The sequence below is a fragment of the Sinocyclocheilus rhinocerous genome, unplaced genomic scaffold, assembly GCF_001515625.1.
Source record: "Sinocyclocheilus rhinocerous isolate Xijiao unplaced genomic scaffold, SAMN03320098_v1.1 scaffold1900, whole genome shotgun sequence".
Classification (NCBI taxonomy): Eukaryota; Metazoa; Chordata; class Actinopteri; order Cypriniformes; family Cyprinidae; genus Sinocyclocheilus; species Sinocyclocheilus rhinocerous.
The window spans coordinates 322,419-335,718 of record NW_015662288.1 but is presented as its reverse complement, the minus strand read 5'-3'; the positions used below and the strand labels follow the sequence as shown (position 1 = coordinate 335,718).

General features: G+C 35.8%; 1 protein-coding gene across 2 annotated transcripts in view; it reads right to left on the bottom strand.

Moving 5' to 3' along the window:
- Positions 1-3,077, bottom strand: part of LOC107728033 (galactose-3-O-sulfotransferase 3-like) — a 43,797-nt gene extending 40,720 nt beyond the window's left edge. For both annotated transcript variants that reach the window (XR_001638426.1, XM_016538095.1), the window contains exon 1: positions 2,883-3,077. The gene's annotated coding sequence lies outside the window, so the exon portion shown is untranslated. The remainder of the gene's footprint in view (positions 1-2,882) is intronic.
- Between the last annotated feature and the right edge of the window lie 10,223 nt (positions 3,078-13,300).

The window sequence follows — 13,300 nt, the reverse complement described above, 5'->3', positions numbered from 1 at the left end:
AGTTTTTATCAGTAATTGTACTTTTTTGAGTAGTTTAAAAATTGTGTACTTTTACTTTTACTTGAGTACATTTTAAGTGATGTATCGGTACTTTTACTCCGCTATTTTCCTCCGTTTGTGGTCGTTACATGCTTATTTTATCCATCAACGTGATTGGATAGAGAGTAATAAGTCTCGTGACTTTTGTCAAATCAAATTGTGCATAGAAAACTTTAACCACCAACTGTTTATCATGGCTGCTGGAAGTGCATTCTTCAAGCATTAATTCTGTCGCATCTTCCTCTAACTTAATATGTTAAGGTAAATTTCGGATTTCTGCTTACTAAATGATTTGTATATATGCTTGCCTATCTAAACGGCATGAAATATGGTGTGAGGTTGCGGGTATTGCACAATGTGCATTTATGTTAAAAGATAATGTGAATTACAGAATGTACAACGTTTTTAAAATTTATAAATTGCGGTGTACAGTGTTTATTATGATGGGGTAGAATCCACAGCTCAGTACTCACTACTCAATACTCATGAGTACTTTTAAATAGGCTACTCTTTTACTCTTACTCAAGTAGTTTTTTGGACAAGTACTTTTACTCTACTCGCACTACATTTTTTGGAAGGTAATGGTACTTTTATTTGAGTGTATTTTTTCAGTACTCTTTCCACCACTGATGCTACATTTCTCCAAATCTGATGTAGAAACAAACTCATCTACATCTTGGACGGCCTGAGGATGAGTACATTTTCAGCAAACTTTCATTTTTGGGTGAACTGTTTCTTTAATAATCAGACTCTCTCTGCTGCTGAAAACAGTGTTTTAGGTTCAAACTGGTGTTCATCTAATATGCTGGTAAACTAAGTCTGCTAAAAGACACTGGGATTATGATCCAGCTCAAGCAAGACCTCTGGAGAGCAGGTTAGTCTAGTGCCGTCTCACTGTCCACTGTGTATTGATTACTGGATTCAAATCATAAGTTAAATATCAACTTTTTCTTTCCTGGTTAGATAAGATTCTTACAAACGTTTTCTCTTTTTATAAACTCTTTTAAAAAGCCTTGTTTTTTAATCAAAATTGTATCCGCAATTAAGATTCAAATTCAAGTTCCGATTTCAGGAACTCAGATTTTTCAGATTTTATAACTATCTTCACTCTTAAAAATAAAAGTGCTTCACGATGCCATAGAAGAACCTTTTTGTCTAAATGGTTCCATAAAGAACCTTTAACATCTGAAGAACCTTTCCGTTTCACAAAAGCTTCTTTGTGGCGAAAGAAGGTTCTTCAGATTATAAAAATGTAAGAAAGAGATGGTTCTTTAAAGAACCTTTGACTGAATGGTGCTTTGTAGAACCAAAAATGGTTCTTCTATGGCATCGCTGTGAAGAACCTTTTGAAGCACCTTTATTTTTAAGAGTGTTGTTTTATTATTACCTCTCTGTATTTCTTGCATTTGTTCCACCAGATGATGTTGAGCCTCTAAATCAAGCGATTATCTGCCGTGCTAAAACTGATTAATCATATTCTGAGGGGGGAAATAAGGAACAGCAGGACAAACAGAAAAAGATAAACACGAAGCAGATCAGATCAGCTCATGCCACACAAGCCTGATGTGCTAAAGACTGGCGTGACTATTCAAAGCCATTTGAATGGCAAATCACAAAGTGACAACCCTGTTTCACACTTCACGCTAATGTTAAATGGAAAAAAAGCAACTGATAAAAGCATTCGAGGATGGAACAGCTTTCCATTTTTCATTTTCAACAAAACTGAACTCTTGTAAACCATGATGCCAAATAAGCTTTGAATCATAATAGCAGATTTAAATACTTAAAAACTTTTTGAACACAAAAACACACACTAAACAAGCCTTTTATACATTTACATTTAGCCGACGCTTTTATCCAAAGCGACTTACAAATGAGGACAATAAAAGCAGTCAAAACTAACAAAAGAGCAACAATATATAAGTGCAAATGACAAGTCTCGGTTAGCCTAACGCAGTACACATAGCAAGGTGTGTATATATATATATATATATATTATACACACACACACACAAAGAAAAACAAGTAGATAGAATAGAAAAAAATCGAAAGCTAGTGTTTGTTTGTTTTTTAAATTAAAAAAAGAAGATAAATATAGATAAAGTAGCCAGTGCAAATTGATGAACAGAGGTGTGACATGCTTCTTTTCGGCTCATTAAAGATTAATCTTGCAGCAGCATTTTGGATTAATTGTAGAGGTTTGATAGAAGTGGCTGGAAGACCTGCCAAGAGAGCATTGCAATAGTCCAGCCTGGACAGAACAAGAGCTATTTTAAATATATTTCAATGCTAAATAATTTAAACAAAATTGAACTCTTGTAAACCATTATAGCTACCAGATAAGCTTTGAATCATAATAGCAGCTTTAAACAGGAAACTTTTTGAACACACAAAAAAACGCAAGCTTTCACACCACACTAAACAAGCCTTATAAATATATTTCAATGCTAAACTAACATTTTAAAGCGTAAAACTGGAATAAACATCATTATATTTATTCAAATCAACTAGCTGATGTCAGATGTAGATCCTGAATGAAACTGACTGGCCAAACAAGTCCTCACAGGTAAATCTGTCACTTAAAACCTTACATATAGCATGCATATCAATGAAATCAATATGCATAAATCAGCTGGTCATCACTGTAAATCAGAAAGGTGAATGAGGGGACGCCGATGCGACGCGTTTTCTTTCTGCTGCAAACGCACCAGGCATGAGAACAGAACAATGTAAATACATCATAAACAGCCTGGGTATTAATATTAGGATGTGTTAGGAGACAGGTGTGCTGTCAATCCAGGCCACTGACGGTGATAAAGCAATACGGTAGTATTCTCACCCACCTTTGTCATCTCACGCTCCGCGACTGATGGATGGATGGATGTAGTTTTCGATCCGCGCAGTGAAACAACGATCCGAGCCTCTTCGGATTCGCTCCTCCGCGGTTATTTGCCCTCAGAATCCGCGGACGCGAGACGCGAGACGCTTCGGTGCTCGGTAGGTCATCTCAGCGTTGATAAATACCGGCGCGTCGGTTGCCGCTCTCTGTCATCAGCGTATTCACGACGCACGCGCACGAATCAAAAAGCGGAGAGCCGACCAGGGTCTGCAGTTAACTTTTGGCTGGTGAATTGAGAAAATAAATCCGATTTTTACCAGTCACGAAATATATCTCGTCAGATAGGGTGAATTCGGGTAATCTGGGTCATTTTTTTTTTTTGCAGTTTTGATTTCTGCGATTTATTTTGATATCTATCTAACACATTAGATCAACACATTAGACTTTTCTGAAATCCCTAAGATGTTTTCTAACCACACCAGAAGAAAGAATGTAGATATTATACCCAGAGGAGACATGCCACACCTATTAGTGTTTTTGTGCCAAAAAAAAAAAAAAATTCTGCTTGAATTTGATCATCTGGGACAGGTCACTTTGTAATCTGGGACATATGTATTAGGCCAAAAAAAAGGCTATGTTCACCATACTTTATGCATATCAAACACAATATCACCAATTTTTAAAAAGCATTATGAAAAAAATTACAAGTACAGAAATCTCAATAAGAAAATTTATATTCCAATAACAGGAAAAATAATCTCTATCTCTACACAGGATACTTGCTATTATTAAGTAAAATATACTTACTAATTTACTTAACATTCATGAAGAAATTAAATCTAATTGCACTCTAATTAAGTAAATATTACTTAATTATATTTAATTTAAAAGTTGTGTTTATTTAAAGAAATGAAGTCAAGTTTATTTATTACTTTATAGACAGGAACCTTGCATTTATCAAAATATTAAGTAAATCTTACTTCTATTTACTGAAGTACGTAGATTTTATTATATATTTTTTGTTTGAGATTTCCATTTACTTAGTTTTATGAATATATATTACTATGATTATGTAAACATTGCTAATTTTTTTTTTTTTATTAATATAACCACATAAACTGTATTCATTTTGTCTATACCAGGGGTTCTCAACTCTGGCCCTCGAGGTCCATTCCTGCAGAGTTTAGCTCTAACCCTAATCAAACACACCTGAACAAGCTCATCAAGGTCTTCAAGATTACTGGAAAGTTAGATCATCAGGGTCTTCAGGATTACTAGAAAGTTACAGGTTGCTAAACTCTGCAGGGACATGGACCTCGAGCGCCAGAGTTGAGAACCTCTGGTCTATACCTTTATCACAAATCACACAACTAAAATACAATTAAACAGTTTATTTGATCAACATTAATAAAAGTGAATCAGTCACATTCACATGACCTACTAAAGTCTGGACACAAGTTTTTAACGGTCCATTCAGTAAAGCCTCATAAAAAGTGACATTAATCAACAAAACATGCATACCTCCACTGGTGATATTTGGTCTATTGAAAATATACAAAATAAAGTATGACTGAATGCTACTTCAAGTGTCTGCTGTTCTGTAATGCAATTCAATCACCATTACCAACATGAACTGCATTTACTGCACCATACACAGTTTCGACCCCAGGAGGTATAAAATATAGAAAAAAAACATGAACCAACATGAAAACCATCAGTCAGTCTTCCTCCCCACACCTCAAGTGTCCACTCTATCGGCTCGTCATGAGAGCTAGGTCACCCTGTAAATAAACAGACACAATTTGTGATATTAAAACAATGATCTAAAACATTCAACCACAATTTTATATTATGCAGTGAAGAATAGGTAAAAAATAACAACAATAATTTTATATCATGCAAATCTACGCATAGATTTATACTTGCCTGAATATGAGAATTAGACAAATCACTCCTATATGGTCCTCAGTTTACACTCCGGCTTATTCTGCAGTGAATCCAAAGCCTTCCTGTTGATAGAAGCGTGTGTTCATAAGACTTCGATTTTTAACCAACAAATTACAGATTGATTGAGTAAAAGAAAAGATTTAACTGGCAAGACTGGACTGGAATTAACTGGAATTAAGTTGAATACCTTTTGTGAAACAGAAAGGTTCTTCAGATGTTAAAGTTTCTTTAAGGAACCATTTAGACAAAAAAACTAGTACATTTCTCTATAAAAGAGCACCTGTCATAAAAACCTAAAAATTAAAATTACCCCATGATTTACTCACCCTCAAGGCATCCTAGGTGTATATAACTTTCTTCTTTCAGACGAATCCAATCGGAGTTATATTAAAAACTGTCCTGGCTCTTCCAAGCTTTATAATGGCATGGGCGGGTGTTTTCTTTCAACAGTCCAAAAGAAGTCCAATAAAGCGCATCCATCCATAATAAAAAGTGCCTCACATGGCTCCAGGAGATGAATAAATGCCACCTGTAGCGAATCAATGCTATTTTGTAAGAAAAATATCCATATTTAATGCGTTAGAAACCGTTTTCTCAGTGTGTAAATAGTCATTATAGGGGCATCCTGAGGTTAAGTACCCTTTCCTTTCAGGAAAATTTTTCCTGATTTATTTTTCCATTGACATTTACCTAATCCATAATCATAAATCAATATTATCGTCATAAATATTACCAGGAGAAAAAAAGTAAAAGGGCACAGAAAAGAACGATGATTTGTTATTAATTTATGGAGACAGTGTTATACTACTCTTCTAATTAGGTATTGCAGCCCTGCTATTATTGTTTTTCCTAATTTGCAAGTTGCTTTGGATAAAACCATCTACTAAATGTAAATGTAATGGAAATCTAATGTAAAATATTCTGACCTGGAAAATGCCAAGGATGAAGCAAGTTAAACTGCTTTTTTAAACACTCTTGATTGTGCATCTTTGGAGGTATGTGCAGTTTGGCACATAGTCAACATTCATCACACTATTTCTTTAGATAGCATGTGTCAGATTATACAACTGGTTTGTGAAATTGTCCAGGGTTATATGACCATATATGGTATAATCTGTGTTTACAGAGCAATAAGGAACTAGATAAAAAAGTTTGTCAAAGTTTAAAGCAGCTGTAAAAGCTTGCAGTTTGAAAATGTAGATAGACAGATTAGATGGTTAGCATGTTTCTAGCATGATTAGCATGTTACACGCATGTTGCTAGCATGATTAGCAAGTAACTAGCATGTTTTGCTAGCACGATTAGCGTGCTACTAGCATGTTGCTAACATGATTAGCAAGTGACAAGCATGTTTCTAGCATGATTAGCAAGTTACTAACATGTCGCTAGCATGTTTCTAGCATGATTAGCATGTCGCTAGGATACATAGATATAGATAGAAAGAAAGAAAGAAAGAAAGAAAGAAAGAAATGGTCAGGATAGACAGATAGATAGATAGATAGATAGATAGATGAGTTTGAATGAGTTTGAATGGATTAGAAATAGTACATAGAAGGGAAGCTTGATTGAGTCTCAAGGGATTCTGGGAGTTTTTGAATTTTGGCAGTTGGAGTTTGAATAGTCTTGGCTCATCTGAACATTCCGTCAATGTAAATCTATGGGATTTTTATGATTTTTAATCTTCAATTTTATGAAAACTATAAGTCGGATCAGTCTGAAAAGACAAACCACACTAAAGTCAGAACAGTCTGAAAGATCTGGGCTGAGTTTGGTGGTTCTAGCTTGAAAGCTATAGGCTAAATATATCTTCTTATATAAAGCTAATAATAAGAAGCTTAAATAGCAGATAAGTAGGTTGGCTTTCTCAAGCCAACCTAATGATACTAAGGCCACGTTCACACTGTCAGTTTTTGGGATTGACAACCGCATTTTCTTTACAGGTATGAGTCTCGAAATGTCCCGTTCACACATCAGCTTGCAGTTGCGTTTAGAATACTGTCTGGTGCAACGGGAATCAAGCACGTATTCCTTACCAGTAACCATAGCGACAGTGACCAAAGGAAAATCAAAGATGGCGACGTGCATAAAACTGAAAGTCTTATCACTTTCTGACACGACAAGAGTCCAATCGAGCCGCGAGTTCTTCAGTCAAATCTTCATTAACCGACAGCAGCTTTTAAATTTGGGTGGAGAGCGGAGCATTTGAATCGCACGCAGAACACAAAACTGACAGGATCTAAAACGTTCAGATGACACGCAGCTCATTTCTCCGTCACTGTAAGTTACCGAAAACACGTAACACATGGTAGACACGCGTTTGTGCGGCAGAGCGGCTCTCTCGCGCGCTGTATGACGTGACAGACAACTAGTTGTCCGGTCAAACGTCAAACTAACGTTACCGCCGTTGTTCAGTTCACACAGCGCGTGTGTTCCGAGAATGCGGTTGTGAGTCCTGAAAATGTACAGGTGTGAGTTTGGTTTCAGAATGCGGTTGTGAGTCCTGAAAATAACCGAACTGTGTGTGAACGTAACCGTATTAAGGACTCAAAAACAGGACTGACAACCGTATTCTGCTGCTGTGTGAACGTGGCCCATATGATGCTAAAATTTGCTTCAATGGTTGCTACATTTTCTAAATTGTTTCTAGTGTCTGTACTGAGTGTTGCTATGCGCTGTGTCTAAGTTGTGGGTTTTAGCATGCTACTTTGTAATTGCCATTGTGCTGCATTGTTGTTAAGGTGGATTTAGAACATTGCTGTTTTCTGCCTCTTGGATATTCTGGTCTCTGTATTTTGGCTCATTTTCTTTTTCCTTTTTTCTATTTTTTTTTAAATTGCCAACCAGATCTTAATCTGTAGCACAAATACTGTAGTAAAAAAAAAAAAATTGGCTCCTCACCTCTGCTATGGTTTCAGCTGTATTTCTTATCCTCCCCCTGCTGCTCATTTTCTCTCCCTTTATTTCTGTGCAGTGACTTTGTCCTTGTGGGATCAAGTATCGCAGCACACATAGAGCACTGTTAACAACAAAGAGGGCTGGGTGAGACTCTGTGTCTCTGTGTGTGTGTGTGTGTGTGTTTAAGTGTGGGTTGTCAGAAGAATAGATCTTGTGTATGAGTCCTGGGTGAGGATAAATGTGGATGGTGAGACTGGAAACTAGTTAAAGATGAACAGAACTTTGCTGATAGAATTCTGTGAAGCTCCTGAGATGCCGCTCTCACAAGCGATTGGACAGGTGTGTGAGTCACTTCAATGAATCGGTATCTCTGTCCCATTTCAGACTCCACCCATCCACATCTGCCACTGCTTCTCACAGGATTTATCAAATAAACCGTGCGGAAAATGGTATAATTCAATATTACACTGCTCCCAAAATACCTGATTGTGATTGTCTAATGACAGCATTATTTTGGATTAAAATGAGAGAGAAAAAGAGAGTATAATGCAGTCTCGGGCTTTAATCCAGAGTTGATGCTGCACTGTATGTTGAGCTTACAAATCGGCATGACATAAAAAAATCACCAATTTGCAAATGCGTATCATAGATCTTATTGTGATTGATTCATCCGTGTATATATTTCTTCAAAATGTTTTTAGACTGTCATCTTAAATCAAAATTTAATTGAATTTTCGATGAAGAAAAATAAAAATTCATTCATTCATTGGGGCTATTTTGCTTCCACAAGATGTCTTCTTTCAGACTAGTGTAAAGAAACACCCAAAATACACATTTAAGTGTTTGTTTAATTGCACTTTATCTATTTGCATTTGTAGATATTTCAGTATCATCAGATATTGCAGTGCATATCTTTAAAGGCTGTTTTCTCAAAATGAGTTTTTAATTTATATTCTGAAGGTTTTTACAGAGAGGTTTGTTTTTACATAATTTGCCTGATTTCATGGAACATTATTTATAATAACTGTTAACATTATTTAAACGGTCTATTGACAGTATTTTCTGATTTATGGACAGATCATAGGGAAATTGAAAATCCCTTCTGCAAAAAGCTACATCTGACACAAAGCGAAACAAGAATTTTGAAAGTGGCTTTGTCCAGTATTCAGAGCTATCTTCTGGAAATGTATGCAAATTAGTGCATATTCAATTAGATAATGCATCATTTGCATATTTAATATTTTAGAAAACTTGCTTGCATTTAATTAGTATGTGCAACAATATGCGAATATTTCACATGACCACTATATTGCATGTTTAATTCAGCGTGTGCATCTATTTGTCATCACGGAAATAAAAATGGTCCTTTTTTGATCCAATTTTGTCTAAAAATACTTTTTAAGTCTAATCAAATAAGTCAAAAAAGAGATAATCGTATTTCTTCATCTTCATTCCTCACACTGGAAACGGAGTCATATTGAGTGCTTTGCATTGTGGGACACTATATGCATGACAGCAATAGTAAGACTAGTAATATGGTATTCCAGATGTTAAATATGTACTGTGCAAGATTCTGGATGTGCATCTCATTTCCTTTCCTCAAGGAAATGATGCCAGGATGATATCTGAGGACAGAGGGATCAAAACAAGACCCATTTATGAAAAAGCATATCCTTATTTCATGCATTGTGCACTGGCTGTATAATGCACATTTCAGCTAAATCAGTAGATCATCTGGGTATCCAATGCATACAAAAATACTGCAAAAGTATGAGTAGTGTGATGAAAATGCAGCCACACTCCTGCATTATGCAGCGTAATATCAATCCGCCTTCACTGTCACAGCACAGTTTGTACCAGACACACTCGCTCACATACAGAGCAGCTTAGCATTCCCATTGCATTAATAAAACCTTTACGTCGCTCCCAAATGAGATGGATTGGAGATGAAAAAGGAACTCTAGATTAAGACCAGCAGCCAATCTTCATAATGAAGGCCAGTCTGGTGTCGGCCACAACTCGCATCCAGCCGGGGCCATTCAAACCAGCTTATCTATGAAAACACCCCACACATCATCCTCTTCAGATCGGCCGCACACACATCTCTGGAAATAATCCTCTCAACTCAGGTTGATTTCAGCAGTGGGTCTTGAAGTACCATAAAGCTGCGGTGAATGGATTGGGGGCTCTTTGACACAATGGAGCAGTTCATGACATGAAAACAAATAGCTGGAGTCGGGATTTTGCTCTGCCGATAAGGAAATTATTTTTATTGACCTTTCTCTACGAGGATCCTCCCCATTCAATTAGACCATTGAATGAGCTGGACTTTGATAGATGTTAATCTACCGAATAAAGCACATCAAGATTCAGTGTCAGCCTCTCATTAGTATATATAACCTTATCAACAATCAGAGCATGCTGGTATGTGCATAAATCAGATCATGGTGTTAATGCAATAAATAGTGCACTTCTTTTATTAGGTACAATTAACAAAAAAAATGATCTGAAGTGGGAGTGCACATGCGCACCTGTGACGTCACAGAAATAGGAGAACGCATGAATATTTATGAAAACTCAAGATACAGATTTACATGTAATTTGTCTTTTTTAGAAAGCATTGCCGGACTGGATGGTAGAGAGGGGTGTGGTTGCTGATGGTTTCAGATGTAATGTACAGAATATCCAAAGAGTGCTCGGTTTTGTACAGTTTGATTAATAATATTATATTATTAGCAAAATACTTTATACATGTAGATATTTTAAATCTCCTTTGTTTATTGTATTTAATGATCTAAAATACTTCTCAGATGCCTTTAGTAAAATGAAAAATCAAAAGGCATTAAAACTGTTTGTTTGTATTATATAACTTGTAATTATATTTTTTCTATATTATTTTTTATTTTGTTTTATGATGTTTCTTGGAATGTTATGTTATACGTTTAGTCTGGAATTAACATGGTTCCATTGTGTTGAGCCTTCCATACCAGATCCTTTTTTGTATACTAATGCAATTTTGTTGTATTCAGATTTTGTACTTAATAAAAATAATTTTTATATATATATAAACAAAATTGCATTAGTTATAAAATAAAAAATATTTTTGCTTTTATACAATATAATTGTATTATATTATTTTATAATCAATATTATTGTTTTTTATATAAAAACATATTAGCATTATATGATCTGGATTTCAAATCTCTATTAGGCTTATTTGTTAATTTCCTAGTTATTGTTAATTTCCAAAACTGTTATAATAACGACTATAAATGTGCAAAAGTTATTGCGAGTGGCGTGAATCATTTATTACGAACAAAACTTTATTTGAAAGGCAAAGTTAAATAAAAATTTGAGAGCTTTGTCAACAATATCCAAGGCTTCAATCCCTGAAACCCACAGCTGACCGTTGAGAAGAACTGGCCTTCATCTACTGTTAGTTCATCCTAACGCTCCCCCTACTGGAGGCAACAGAGATTAACACACAATCAGCAGACAACAAACTACACGTACAGAAAAGAGTCGATTGAGATGTTTTATTCTGGGTTTTTCGGTTTAACTTTTAATTGTTCTGTGTTTGAAAGGCGTTCGAGGAAATGGAGACCCATAGGAGACAGAGCGGTGATCACAATGAGGCGATCTGAAAGGTCAGTGAAATACTTTTACCCAGAAATCACATCATGATGTATAATAATCAACAAACAACATCTGTAATTGAAATTATTTAAATATCACCAATAGAAACTAGGCCATATCCTTAACGTCAAGGCCTGCCTGAGGATGAAGGTATCAGAACCTTCTGCCTCCTTCCAAAACTTCCAACACTGCTCTCAAAGGAATAGTTCATCTAAAATAAAAACCGTCATCATTCACTCGCATTTAAAACCATAATGTTTTTCTTGTCTTCACAGATAACTATAAAGCCTTATATAATCCTTCTGTGAAAAAGCGGGACGTTCCCACCACAACAATTTGTTAACTTTTTCAAAAATTTTTTCAGATCGTTAGAAAGCATCGACAGCCAATCAGAATCCACCCAGCAGTTAAAGCGCGCGAACATTTAAGCGGCAGGAAAGGAAGCGCGCGCTTATAATAAACTGAACGTTATTGTCCGTTGGTGTGGACGCTAGTATAGTTATCGTTCTTGTGAACGGACCTTATTAGGGTCTGTTTTTAGCAAGCTGTTATATATCTTCAAAACAGAATATGGAGTCATATACACTTCTTGACAGACCCTGGTCAGCTGATTTAGACTTACAGAATATCATAAACGCTTGCAATGACATGAGGGTGAGTAAATATCGACAGAACTTTATTATTTTATTACTTTAAATTACAGGAGTGTGAATAACAAAACTCTTAAAATACTGTCTTGTACGTACCTGGTGCTTACAGTCGGTTTTAAAGGGGTCATATGATGCTGCTAAAAAGAACATTATTTTGTGTATTTGGTGTAATGAAATGTGTTTATGCGGTTTAAAGTTCAAAAAACACATTATTTTCCACATACTGAAGTTACGCCTTCTTTTTTTGCGTGAACATTTGGGCGGTGTTATGCAAATATTAGCACATAGTGAGGTAGGTATGTGGGGGCGTGTTAGAACGAGCCGTTTTAGGTAGGCGTGGTTAACTCTTAACTTTTATAAAGAATATCTCTTTGGTTTTGAGACTTTAGTGTTTGCAACTTTACAGATCTTCTTTATGCACCAAGAGCTTGTAACACTCCAAAGAGAAAGGAAAAAATGAAATCGCATCATATGACCCCTTTAAGGCAAACCTGGTTTTCGTTTAGCTCTTTCACTCGCAGAAACCTTTCCGGTCAGTACAACACATACACTCTGCCATTACATCTTTAAGTTCAGTTACTGGCTTTTGTTGATAATTTTGGCACAAAATCTCCAAATAGAAGGAAAACAAATAAAGAATTTGCCTCCGAACAGTGAAGACGTACGTCATAAACGATATTAAGGGGTAAACATGACAACACAACATACAGAGACACCATGTTCTGTGTAGAGACTATTCAGTTGTTCTCACAGTTTCATATTAAGAAGACACTGGACAGCAGTAGTGCTTTTTGGGGTCTTAAAATAAAGTACAGACTTAACGAAGATGGGGGCTCTCTTGCATATTAATGTCTGCAGAATAAACGCAGCATGCATCTTCACAAGCGCTCTTTAGCAAACACATTTTTTAATATATCTTTTATCATGTTGGAAGGTTTTATTTGGCACAGAGAGGGACAATTTGGCTTAGCGTGCAAAAGTCAACATGAAACGGTGTTTATAACCCATTTTACATTTACATTGTGATTGCAGCTTTTTGATTGTTTCCGGCCTAGATGACATAATCTGAAAACGAAAGTCGTTATTATATTATTATTATTATTAGTTATTATATTTCAATGAAAGATCCTAAACTGCAATGAAGAATTATTCACAAAAACGTGAATTAGGAACGTAAATAGGGTTGGTTTAATTCCATGCTGACTTTAGACTCATCATATGAGATGCATATAGGAGGGTTTGGCATCCAAATTGGACACAATTTGAGTGACAGCGAGATTAAACCCCCCCCCCC